Raw genomic sequence first — 11,663 nt, forward strand, 5'->3', positions numbered from 1 at the left:
ATGTCCATAGATCCCTCAAAGTTGCCACCCAAGTTGATAGGGTTAAGAAGACATGTGGTGTGATGGCTTTCATTAGCAGGGGATTGAGTTTAAGAGCCACAAAGTTATGCTGCGGCTCGATAAAGCCCTGATTAGACCACACTTGGAATAGTATGTTCAGTTCTGGATGCCTCATTATGGGAAGGATGCAGAAGCTTTAGAGAAGGTGCGGAGGAGATTTACCAGGATGCTGCCTGGACTGAAGGGTATGTCTTATGAAGAAAGGTTGAGAGAGCTAGGGCTTTTCTCATGGAGGGACGAAGGATGAGAGGTGACTTGATAGAAGTGTATAAGATGTGAAGCATAGACAGAGTGGAGAGCCAGAGACTTTTTCCCAGGGAAGAAATGGCTATCATGAAGGGGCATAATTTTAAGGTGATTGGAGGAAGGTTTTGCAGAGACCTCAAAGGTAAGTTCTTTATGTAGAGAGTGGTGGGTGCGTGACTGCACTGCCAGTAGTGGTAGTCGAGTCAGATACATTAGGCACATTTAAGTGACTCTTAGGTAGGCACATGGATGATACCAAAATGAAGGATGTGGAAGTTATTTTGATCTTAGAGTAGGGTAAAAGGTCGACACAACATCAAGGGCCAAAGGGCTTGATGTGCTGTACTGCTATTGTGCTATACTGTTCTATGTTCTATATTCATTATAACTCACTCAAGTGTCATGCCCACAGCACTTTGAAGAGACATCATCAGTTGTTTTAAAAATAATGCCCATTTTCTTTGTGTTAAAACGGATTTTGCTGAACTGAACATGATGTTTGGAAATTAGCTACAATTCAGTCAGACATCCAATGTTCGCAAAATTAATCCATTATGCATCTGGAATCTCACACTGTCCATGGGGTTGATATTGTAGTCAAACAGACACAGAAGGCCAACAGATTGCACATCTCCCCAGCATGGTTAGAGAACAAAAGTCAAGTTAGCAAGACCCAATATGATGGAAGTGACGGTAACATCCCAGCTTTTAGCCACTACAATGAATAACAGTGCATGACCAGAGGAAAATGGAAATGAAACGATTGGGATAATGTACAGACTAGGACGGAGCAAGTTAGGAATAAACGTAGGAATAAAGGGACCTTTTTCCAAGTAGCAGCCAGTGACTCATGGGGTACTGCAAGGATGAAGGGCTTTTGCCCGAAATGTCGATTTTCCTGCTCCTCAGATGCTGCCTGAACTGCTGTGCTTTTCCAGCACCACTCTAGTCTAGACTCTGATTTCCAGCATCTGCTGTCCTCACTTTTGCCAGGTACTGCAAGGATTCATGCTTGTATTTCCAGATATTTACAATATATATTAATGATTTAGATGAGGGAACTAAATGTAATACCTCTGAGTTTGTAGATGACACAAAGCTGGGTGGGAGGTTGAGTTGTGAGGAGAATGCAGAGATGCTTCAGTGTGATTTGAACAAGTTGATCTGAATGGGCAAACGCTTGGCAGTACAATGTGGATAAATGTGAGATCATCCGCTTTGGTAGCAAAAACAGGAAGGTAAATTATTATCCGAAGAGTGACAGATTGGGAAAGAGGGAGGTCAAACAAAACTTGGTTTCCTTATACACCAGTCACTGAAAGTAAGCATGCAGGTACAGCAGGCAGTGAAAAAGGCAAATAGCATGTTGGTCTTCATTGTGAGAGGATTTGAATACAGGAACAGGGATATTTTACTGCAATTGTACAGGCCCTTAGTGAGACCATGTCTGGAGCACTGTGAGCAAGTTTGCTCTCCTTATCTGAGGTAGTATGTTCTGGCTATGGAAAGACTGCAGCAAAGGATTGCCAGACTAATTTCTGGGATGGCAGTGTGAAGAGAGACTAGGAGAAAGTGAGGACTGCAGATGTTGGAGTACCAGAGTTGAAACATGTGGTGCTGGAAAAACACAGCAGGCCAGGCAGCATCCGAGGAGCAGGAGAATCGACGTTTTGGGCATAAGCCCTTCGGCGTATGCCCGAAACATCGATTCTCCTGCTCCTCGGATGCTGCCTGGCCTGCTGTGTTTTTCCAGCACCACATTTTTTAACTGACGAGAGACTAGATCAGTTAGGACTGTATTCACTTCAGTTTAGAAGAATGGGGAAAATCTCATAGAAACCTATAAAATTTCAACACAGTCAGACAGGGCAAACACAGGATGGATGTTCCTGATGACAGAAAAGTCTAGAACCAGGAGTCACAGTCTAAGGTTATGGGATAGACCTCAGGATTGAGATGAGGAGAAATTTCTTCACCCAGAGTGTGGTGAACCTGTGGGATTCTCTGCCTCAGGAAGCAGTTAAGGCCAAAATATTGAACGCTTCCAAGAAAAAGTTAGGTTCAGTTCTTAGGTCTAAAGAGATCAAAGGGAATGAGTAGAAAGCAGGAACAGGGACTGAGTTGGATGGTCAGCCATGATCATACTGAATGGTGGAACAGGCTCAAAGGGCTATTCCTATTTTCTATGCATCAAAACTACCTCTTAAGTTGAAAACAGGCACAAGGAGAATGCACAAAATCCACACAGACAGTCACTTGAGGCTGGAACTGAACCCAGTTCCCTGGCACTGTGAGGCAGACTTACTAACTACTGAGCCACCATGTTTACAGCAATTACCAATTACTTAGATAGCACCTTCCACGCTTTAACCTCTATCATCTAGAAGGACATGGCAGCAGATACACAGGACCACCATCCATTATGTCCCTAATGTTTATTTTTCTACTGAGCAGATCTTTAAAATCCTTGGGCAGTAGAGACTTCTGCAACCAGAAATCAACTTGTTGGCATGCCAATCAGTGTATGTGCAGCATGAATTCACACAGTCACGTAGATTAGAGGGAACATTATCTGGAAAACTCCTCCAACATAGAAGCTAGGATGAGTCGGCCATTTCACTCTTCAAGGCTGCCACACTATTCAATATAATCGATCTCAGTAATATATTCCCACTCTCTCCCAATGATGCCTTTATTGTCCAAATGGTTATGTCTCCCTTTCTTGAATAAATTCCTGGAACCGTATCTCTGCTTTTCTTTAGTACTGCTGGATCAAAATCCAAGAATTCGTTCTCTCACAATATTGTGGGTTGATCTTCCCCTGCCTCCCCCAATGAGTGCAGTGGTTCAAGATGGCAGTTCACCATCACCTTCGCCAGGGCAACGAGGGATGGACAATGAATACTGGCCCAGCCAGTGCCACTCAGATCCCGCACGGTTGCTTTAGCTAAAAGTGATTGTGTATGTCTGTGTTGCAATAATCTTTCTGACTCTGAAAGCATAAGCTGACCTTACCCTTTCTCTAACTAACCCAAAATGGTTGAGTGTCATTGAAAAAAATTGGTTTTCACAAATATGCCAGAGCCTGCTTCTAAAGGAACAGAATGAAACAAACGTTTACACACAAAAAGAGGAGAGAAAGGTATAAGAATTGAAATTATCTCACCTTCCCCCATCTCTCACACAAGCCAGGGCTGAGGGTGGTATCAGGGAATTCAACCAGGACTTTACGATCGTGCTTACCTTTCTATAGGGGTAACTGGATGGTGATTAGGAACAATTAACCTGACAGGCTCTGGGAGCTGGGTGAGTTAATATACACTATTATCATCATCATTGGTGGTATCTCACAGACAAGGATGACTCTCTTCCGTTTTCAGAATAAGTCCGTAGGTGGCTGTACAGTCTGATGCAGCTACCACAGGCTCTGTTACACTTGGGGCAAGTGGTGGCCATGAGTAGATGTGGGTGGAAATTGGTGTGGCAGCACACTCCTTTCACAGTTTTCACCTGGCTTCCGCTTTCTCCCGATGACAAGTCTTGAGGTGCTCGATGCCTTCCCGGATGCTCCTCCTCTACTTTGGACGGTCTTGGGCCAGTGATTCCCAGGTGTCTGTGGGAATGTTACACTTAGCCAGTGAGGCCTTGGTGGTATCCCTGAAGCACTTCCTCTGTCCAGCTGGGGCTTGCTACATAGGATGGCCGAGAGATCAAACTCACATCCTTCCAGTAAGTCAGACCCATTGCTTTTCATCAGCCAAAATCTCTGGGCATTGTAAAGTGCTGTTTCATTATGAAGGTCATACAGCACCTTACCTGGGATTAGCTCTCCCCTTTAACGGTGAGAAGCCAGCTGAGATTGTAACAATAAAACTAGCATATGGGCACCACTGAACTTCAAAGTCCAAATCCACCTCCCTGTCGAACAAAATGCATTGAGTCAAGCAAGCTCCTGGGGAGGGTTTTGAAGACAGTGTTGGGAGAGAGGACAGGATGAGTTCTGAGTTTCACATTAATCATCTCATATTTAATAAGATGAGAAGATGAAGGTCTGCTCCGACTCAACACTTTGACAAGGAAAACAATATAAAGGCAAAATCTCTGCAGTACCCAGTGAAGGTGGGACTACACAGGGGTGGATAATGAAAAGAGAAATTGGCAGGAGGTGAGGTAAGTGAATCCCAGTGAAACAACGGCAAGATTGAAATGACGTGTAAAATTATGCCATCAAAATCTTTTACAGCCTGTGTGCCAGGAACACAGCTTCAAACTAAATGCAAGCAAGAACGGTTTTCCCACACTCAGCTTTAATAAAGCTCACCACTCACTTTCAGTTTGAAAACACAGTAATCTTTGCCCTTGAACTGTGCTACAGTGGCCAGTTCACACGCACACTCACACATATACTCACACACATATGCAGACAGAGAGAGAGAGATAGGCACACACACACATACATAGAGAGAGAGAGATACAGAAAGATAGAGGATCTCTCTCTCTCTCACACACACACATACGTAGGCAGAGTGAGAGAGAGAGATGCTACAAAGGTAGGTGGAGGGACAGGTAGCACTGACGAGGCAGAGAGGCTGTAGATGGATTTGGACAGGTTAGGAGAATGGGCAAAGAAGTGGCAGGTGGTGTGCAATGTGGGAAAGTGTGTGCTCATGCACTTTGATAGGAAGAATAGAGGCATGAAGTATTTTCCACGTGGGGAGAAAATTCAGAAGTCTGAAGTGCAAAGAGATTTGGGAGTTCTAGTCCAGGATTCCCTCAAGGTAAAATTACAGGTTGAGTCAGTAGTTAGGAAGGCAAATGGAGTGATGACATTTATTTTGAGAGGACTTGAATATAAAAGCAGGGATGTACTTCTGAGGCTCAAAGGGCTCTGGTCAGACTATGTTTGGAGTATTATGCACAGTTTTGGGCCTCATATCTCAGGAAGGATGTAATGGCGCTGGAACATGCTCAGAGAAGGTTGACAAGAATGGTCCCAGGAACAAAAAGCTTAACACATGAGAGGACTCTGGGTTTATACTCGATGGAGTTTAGAAGATTGAGGGGGGATGTAATTGAAACATACAGAACACTGAATGGCCTGGACAGAGTGAATGTTGGGAAGAGGTTTCCATTAGCAGGAGAGACTAGGACTCAAGGGGACAGCCTTAGAGTAAAGGGAAGACCCTTTAAAATGGAGATGAGGAGAAACGTCTTCAGCCAGAGAGAATCTATGGAATTCATTGCCACAGAAGACTACAGAGGCATTAAGTATATTTAAGACTGAGATAGATAGGCTCTTGATTGTCAAGCGGATCAAGGGTTACACGGAGAAAGCAGGAGAATGGGGTTGAGAAACTTATCAGTCATGATCAAATGGCAGAACAGACTCAATGGGCTGAATGGCCTAATTTCTGCTCCTGTGTCTTTGGTCTTATGGACTTATAGTTACAATCCACCTCTGGGATTGTTAATAAGTGGAACCCAAATACCTTGTTTTATTAAATTGCAATAACAGATGATTTCAGCTTCTTTTAAACAAAATGTAAACTTAATTGTGCATAGAACAAATTGAACAAAGGAAATATGATTACTATTAGTCACATAAACACTTAACATGACATTTTATGTGTCCTAAAATTCATTTCTGAGATGCAGCAATCCTAAAGAGTCTGGGATATTCTGTGACATGACCATACCACTTTGTCCTGTGTTCTGTGCCCTGATAAAGACCAACAAATCGGGCTTAGTATTCTGACCTTAGATTCTCCAGGAATAAAATAAATAATTTAACAGGGAGCCCCACTGTAGCACAGGAGTGTTGGGTGACGGGGAAGGTGTGAATTCTAGCCATGCTCTCCTTATACAACACTAGCTGGGCCCCTTTGTGAAAGTTAGTGAATGGGTAGATGAACAGTGTGAATGAATGGATAAATGATCTTATTGTCACGTGTATTTTATAGTGCGAAAAACAGTAAAATATAGACAAAAATGTTTCCACTGTCGCCACAATCCAGTGCCATTTTGAATCATTTTAAAAATAAGAAAAGAAATATAGAGATATAGCTTAAAGAGAATTCATCAGCTCTGAGTCAGCTCATCATCAATGAATGTCGATTTTCCTGCTCCTCGGATGCTGCTTGACTTGCTGCTCTTTTCCAGCACCACTCTCATCTTGACTCATCATCAACGATGCCTGCACAGCCATCCTTCTTCACCGCCTTGCACCGTCTACACTGGACCCAACCAAAGTTGAGTTCATCACTCTTCAGGTACCATCTTTGACTGCTGGGTTGATTCTCCCCACCCACCACCTCATTGTCGCCTGCGCCAGACCCGCTAACGTCAGAGATGCATCTCTTGCCTCTGGGCCCATCCTGTTGATATGGTTGTGATGCCCTTCCACCACCCACTTTGACCCCGTCAGCACCGGACTCAAACATTGTCGAAGTCGCCCATCCTCAGGCATCATCCTTCTCTGCTAGGCCTACCTTATCGATATCGCTGCAGTGTCCTTCCACCACCGTTAATTCAGTAGGTGTTTACAGATCAGGGTCTTGTCACATTGGGTTGGGGGTGATGGGGAAGGGTCTGTGGTTGTATGTGGGGTGGGGAGGTAGATTCCAGTTTCAGATCAGAAGGAGCTGAAGAGGGAGTCTGGGCAGTCCGAAGAGAGAGTCAGGATGTTCAGCATAAGTGGTTGAATGAGGTGAACATTTGTATACGCTCCCAGGAGCTAGACTAGAAATTTTCTGTCGAACACTTCTCTAACACAGGTAACTAACCAAGTAAGTACTATGAATGTATGCAGACTCTCAACTCAGTACCAAAGACATTTTACGGAGGTTCCTTGGCAGTTAGGGGATTTCCCTCAGAGGTTCAAAGATTTTCACTTCTGTAGGGACCATTAAATGCATGCTGGAGAATTTCACAAAACCAATTTTCATTCACTTCAACTCCAGGTATTCTCATAAACGAGACTTAGATTTACTATCTCTTGACTGTGAATACCTCAGTCCCTCATATTCTGATAACCTTTTCAATTCTTTCAAGCTAATGTGCTGACTGTTCTGTTTGGTACAAGACTTGAGGTGGATCACTAAAGGTTCTCCTATAATTTTGAACTGAGCGATATTCTTCCAGCTTTTGTTCCCTCACAGAATTCAAACAGAGTTTAAGCCAAACCCATACTCCATAAAATGAATGTTTATCTTAATTTTTGTCTGTTTTGTTAACTATGTAGACCTATCTAAAGAACACCTTCTTTGACTATTTCTGACACAACAGGTCTAAATGGCAATTAACTTTCTCAGCAAAAACACCCAGATAAAATAGAATCAGAATAGTGTCCTCAAACCAACCTTCAGATTAATTATCCCTCATGGATAATATCTCCTTGGACCTTTTTGTATAAAGTGGCTTGACAAACTTTCAGAGTTTACTAGATTTTTTTTAAAAACTGATTTAGGTCTAACTGTGAAAACATTAACATTGGCCCCTATACCGTACAGTAACCACCTGCCACATGGTGGCACTGTAGCACTGACAGGAAGGTCCCTGTGCTCTACCAACCTTGAGTGGCCTCACACACCAAACACATTCACCTCTCATCCAGATCCACAACAGCCCCAATCACCATTGCTACATCTGGTGTTAATTTAATCCCACTGGCAGTCAGGTTGGCTTTGCTCCCAACCACTCCATCCATGACTTCCATCAAAAGGCATGGTGGCTCACAGCACCAGGGTCCCAGGTTCGATTCCCGCCTCAGGCGACTGACTGTGTGGAGTTTGCACATTCTCCCCGTGTCTGCGTGGGTTTCCTCCAGGTGCTCCGGTTTCCTCCCACAGTCCAAATATGTGCAGGTCAGGTGAATTGGCCATACTAAAAAATTGCTCACAGTGTTAGGTGCATTAGGCAGAAGGAAATGAGTCTGGGTAGGTTACTCTTCGGAGGGTCAGTGTGGACCTGTTGGGCAGAGGGGCCTGTTTCTACACTGTAGGGAATCTAATAAAAAGGCATATGGGCTGATATCCTTCTGGGAAGAATTTTAGGTGAGCCCAAAACAAAAAAACTGTTTTAAAGATGTATTACAGTTTGAGATTAGATTTGGTTGGATCTACGAGTTAAATGATTTTATTTAACAAGTTTATTGGTGGCTTTGTTTTTATTCATTTGTGGCTCTTGAGTGTTGCTGGCTGGCCAGCATTGACAGTCCATCCCTATTTGCCCTTGAGAACATGGTGGTGAGACAGCTGAGTGGTTTGTTAGGCCATATCAGAGGGTCAATCACATTGCTGTGGCTCTAGAGTCACATGTAGGCCAGACCAGGTAAGGATGGCAGATTTCCTTCCCTAAAGGACATCAGTGAACCAGATGGGTTTTTCCGACAATTGACGATGGTTTCATGGTCATCAGTCGACCCTTAATTCCAGATTTTAAAAAAAATTGAATTCCAATTCCACCATCTGCTGGGGCAGGATTTGAACCCAGGCCCCCAGAACATTACCTGGATTAATAGTCAAGCCACTAGGCCATTGCCTCCATACGCATATACACATTAAAAAGGGGTGATGAATGTATTAAGTGGTAAATTAGTTTCTTGAGCAGTAAATATACATTAAGCAGTAGATATATATGTAAAGCAGGAGATATAATGAGTGAAACAATTATCTCAAATTGCATAATATAACCTATAATCAAGTGTCGATATATTAGAAACATTTGCAAATTAATGAGTAGTTGGGGCGGCATAGTGGCTTAGCAGTTGGCACTGCTGCCTTACAGCGCCAGGGACCCAGGTTCAATTTCAGGTGACTGCCTGTGTGATGTTTGCACATTCTCCCCATGTCTGCTTGTGTTTCTGTTGGATGTTCCAGTTTCCTCCCACAGTCCAAAGATGGACAGGTTAGGTGGATTGGCCATGGTAAATTGCCCATAGTGTCCAGGTGTATGCAGGCTAGGTGGGTTAGCCATGGGATGAGGGGTCCATGTCAGATGCTGTTCAGAGAGTCGGTGTGGACCGAATGGCCTGCTTCCACAATTTCGGGACTAGAACATAGAACGTAGAACAATACAGCACAGAACAGGCCTTTCGGCCCTCGATGTTGCACCAACCTGTGAACTATTCTCAGCTCTTCCCCCTACACTATCCCAAAATCATCCATGTGCTTATCTAAGAATTATTTAAATCTCCCTAATGTGGCTAAGTTAGCAGGTAGGGCATTCCACACCCTTACCACTCTCTGCGTAAAGAACCTGCCTCTGACATCAGTCTTAAATCTATCACCCCTCAATTTGTAGTTATGCCCCCTCGTACACGCTGACGTCATCACCCTAGGAAAAAGTCTTTCACTGTCTACCCTATCTAATCCTCTGATCATCTTGTATGTCTCTATCAAATCCCCCCTTAGCCTTCTTCTTTCCAATGAGAATAAACCCAAGTCTATCAGCCTTTCCTCATAAGACCTTCCCTCCAGATCAGACAACATCCTGGTAAATCTCTTCTGCACCTTTTCCAATGCTTCCACATCCTTTCTGTAATGGGGCGACCATTATTCCACGATATTCCAAGTGTGGCCGCACCAACTAAGTAATGTTACTGATAATCTGCTTTGGGTATATTAGAAACACATTCTAACTAGTGAGTGGATCTGTTTGTTTAAACAACTTTAGATATGTTCAACATGTTTAACAATGTTTTCTGCCCACCGGGGGCCCTGCTTTAAGATGGACAACTCAGTCCAAGGTGGATTCCAGCGAGTGTTGCAGAGTCCCAGATATTAATACGGTTCTGAGTGCTTTCAGTACTCTCCCAGATTTACCATTGTGCAGAAAACCATTACAGGTGGCTTTGTCACATGATTCCCCCACAGCTGAAACAACCGCCTTGCACTAAACCAGTAATTTTCCACTTGTCTTCAATTGCTCATGGTCATGTCCAATTAAGCCTTAACAATTAACCCTTAATGTATAAATCACAAAACTTTGGTTTTCAGGTGCAGAAGGCAAATGGAATATTATCCTCCATTGTTAGAGGGATGGAGTTTAAAAATAAGACGGTTATGCTGCAGCTGTACAGGGTGCTGGTGAGGCCACACCTGAAGTACTGTGTACAATTTTGGTCTCCTTACTTGAGAAAGGATGTACTGGCACTAGCGGGGGTGCAGAGGAGGTTCACTGAATTGATTCCAAAGTGGAGTGGATTGGCTTATCAGGACAGCTTGAGTAGGCTGAGACTATACTCATTGGGATTTAAAAGAATGATAGGGGGAATCTTACAAAAATGTATATAATCATGAATTGAATAGACAAGATAGAATCAGGGAGGTTGTTTCCATTAGGGGCGGCACGGTGGCACAGTGGTTAGCACTGCTGCCTCACAGCGCCAGAGACCTGGGTTCAATTCCTGCCTCAGGCGACTGACTGTGTGGAGTTTGCATGTTCTCGCCGTGTCTGCGTGGGTTTCGTCTGGGTGCTCCGGTTTCCTCCCACAGTCCAAAGATGTGCAGGTCAGGTGAATTGGCCATGCTAAATTGCCCGTAGTATTAGGTAAAGGAGTAAATGTAGGGGTATGGGTGGGTTGTGCTTTGGCAGGTCAGTGTGGACTTGTTGGGCCGAAGGGCCTGTTTCCACACTGTAAGTAATCTAATTCTTCACCCAAAGGGTTGTGATTCTATGGAATTCCCTGCCCAGTGCAGCTACCTCATTGAATGTTTTTAAAGCAAAGATGGATTTTCGAACAAGCAGCCTCAGTGGGCCAGGGCTCCTGCTCCTGCTCCTGCTCCTATCTCTGATATTCTTATCTGGTTTGAAGATATCAGTTTTAAACTGACCACAGCACGGTGTCCACTACTGAACATGACAGGCCTCCTGAAAAGCAGCATAAAACTGAATGATTGGCCAGGATAATCAATCTTCTCTTAAGTGACTTTCCATTCTGCTAAACACTGTACAGAGTGGTGCAACACTGAAACCACCAAACTTTGCAGCCTCCAATTGTTTTGCTCAGGTCAGGTTACAATTTATACCAGCATTCTGTTCAGTTAAATTTTACTCTCAAGTGCTTAAATTCCCTAAACAAGTGTTAGATAATGTGACAGAATTTTGTTAACTTATCTTCAGGCAATGTGAATTTGTTTAAGTGCTTTCTGATCACCTAGACATCATGTTTTCTTTGGAAAACCGTATTCCCTTGAGTTCACTGGGGCTGAATTACAGTGAAAGTAAATTTAGGGAGGAAAATGTCTATTTTAATTGGCAGCCCTATTGGCCAATCTCTGGACAAGGACAATGTGAACTGCTCAACTCACTATTTTCAAGCCTGGACAAAAGAGCTGAATTCCAAAGGTGAGGTGAGA

Source organism: Chiloscyllium plagiosum, unplaced genomic scaffold, assembly GCF_037043375.1.
Source record: "Chiloscyllium plagiosum isolate Xiang-an unplaced genomic scaffold, Cpla_swu_hap1 HiC_scaffold_19, whole genome shotgun sequence".
In the NCBI taxonomy this organism is placed as follows: Eukaryota; Metazoa; Chordata; class Chondrichthyes; order Orectolobiformes; family Hemiscylliidae; genus Chiloscyllium; species Chiloscyllium plagiosum.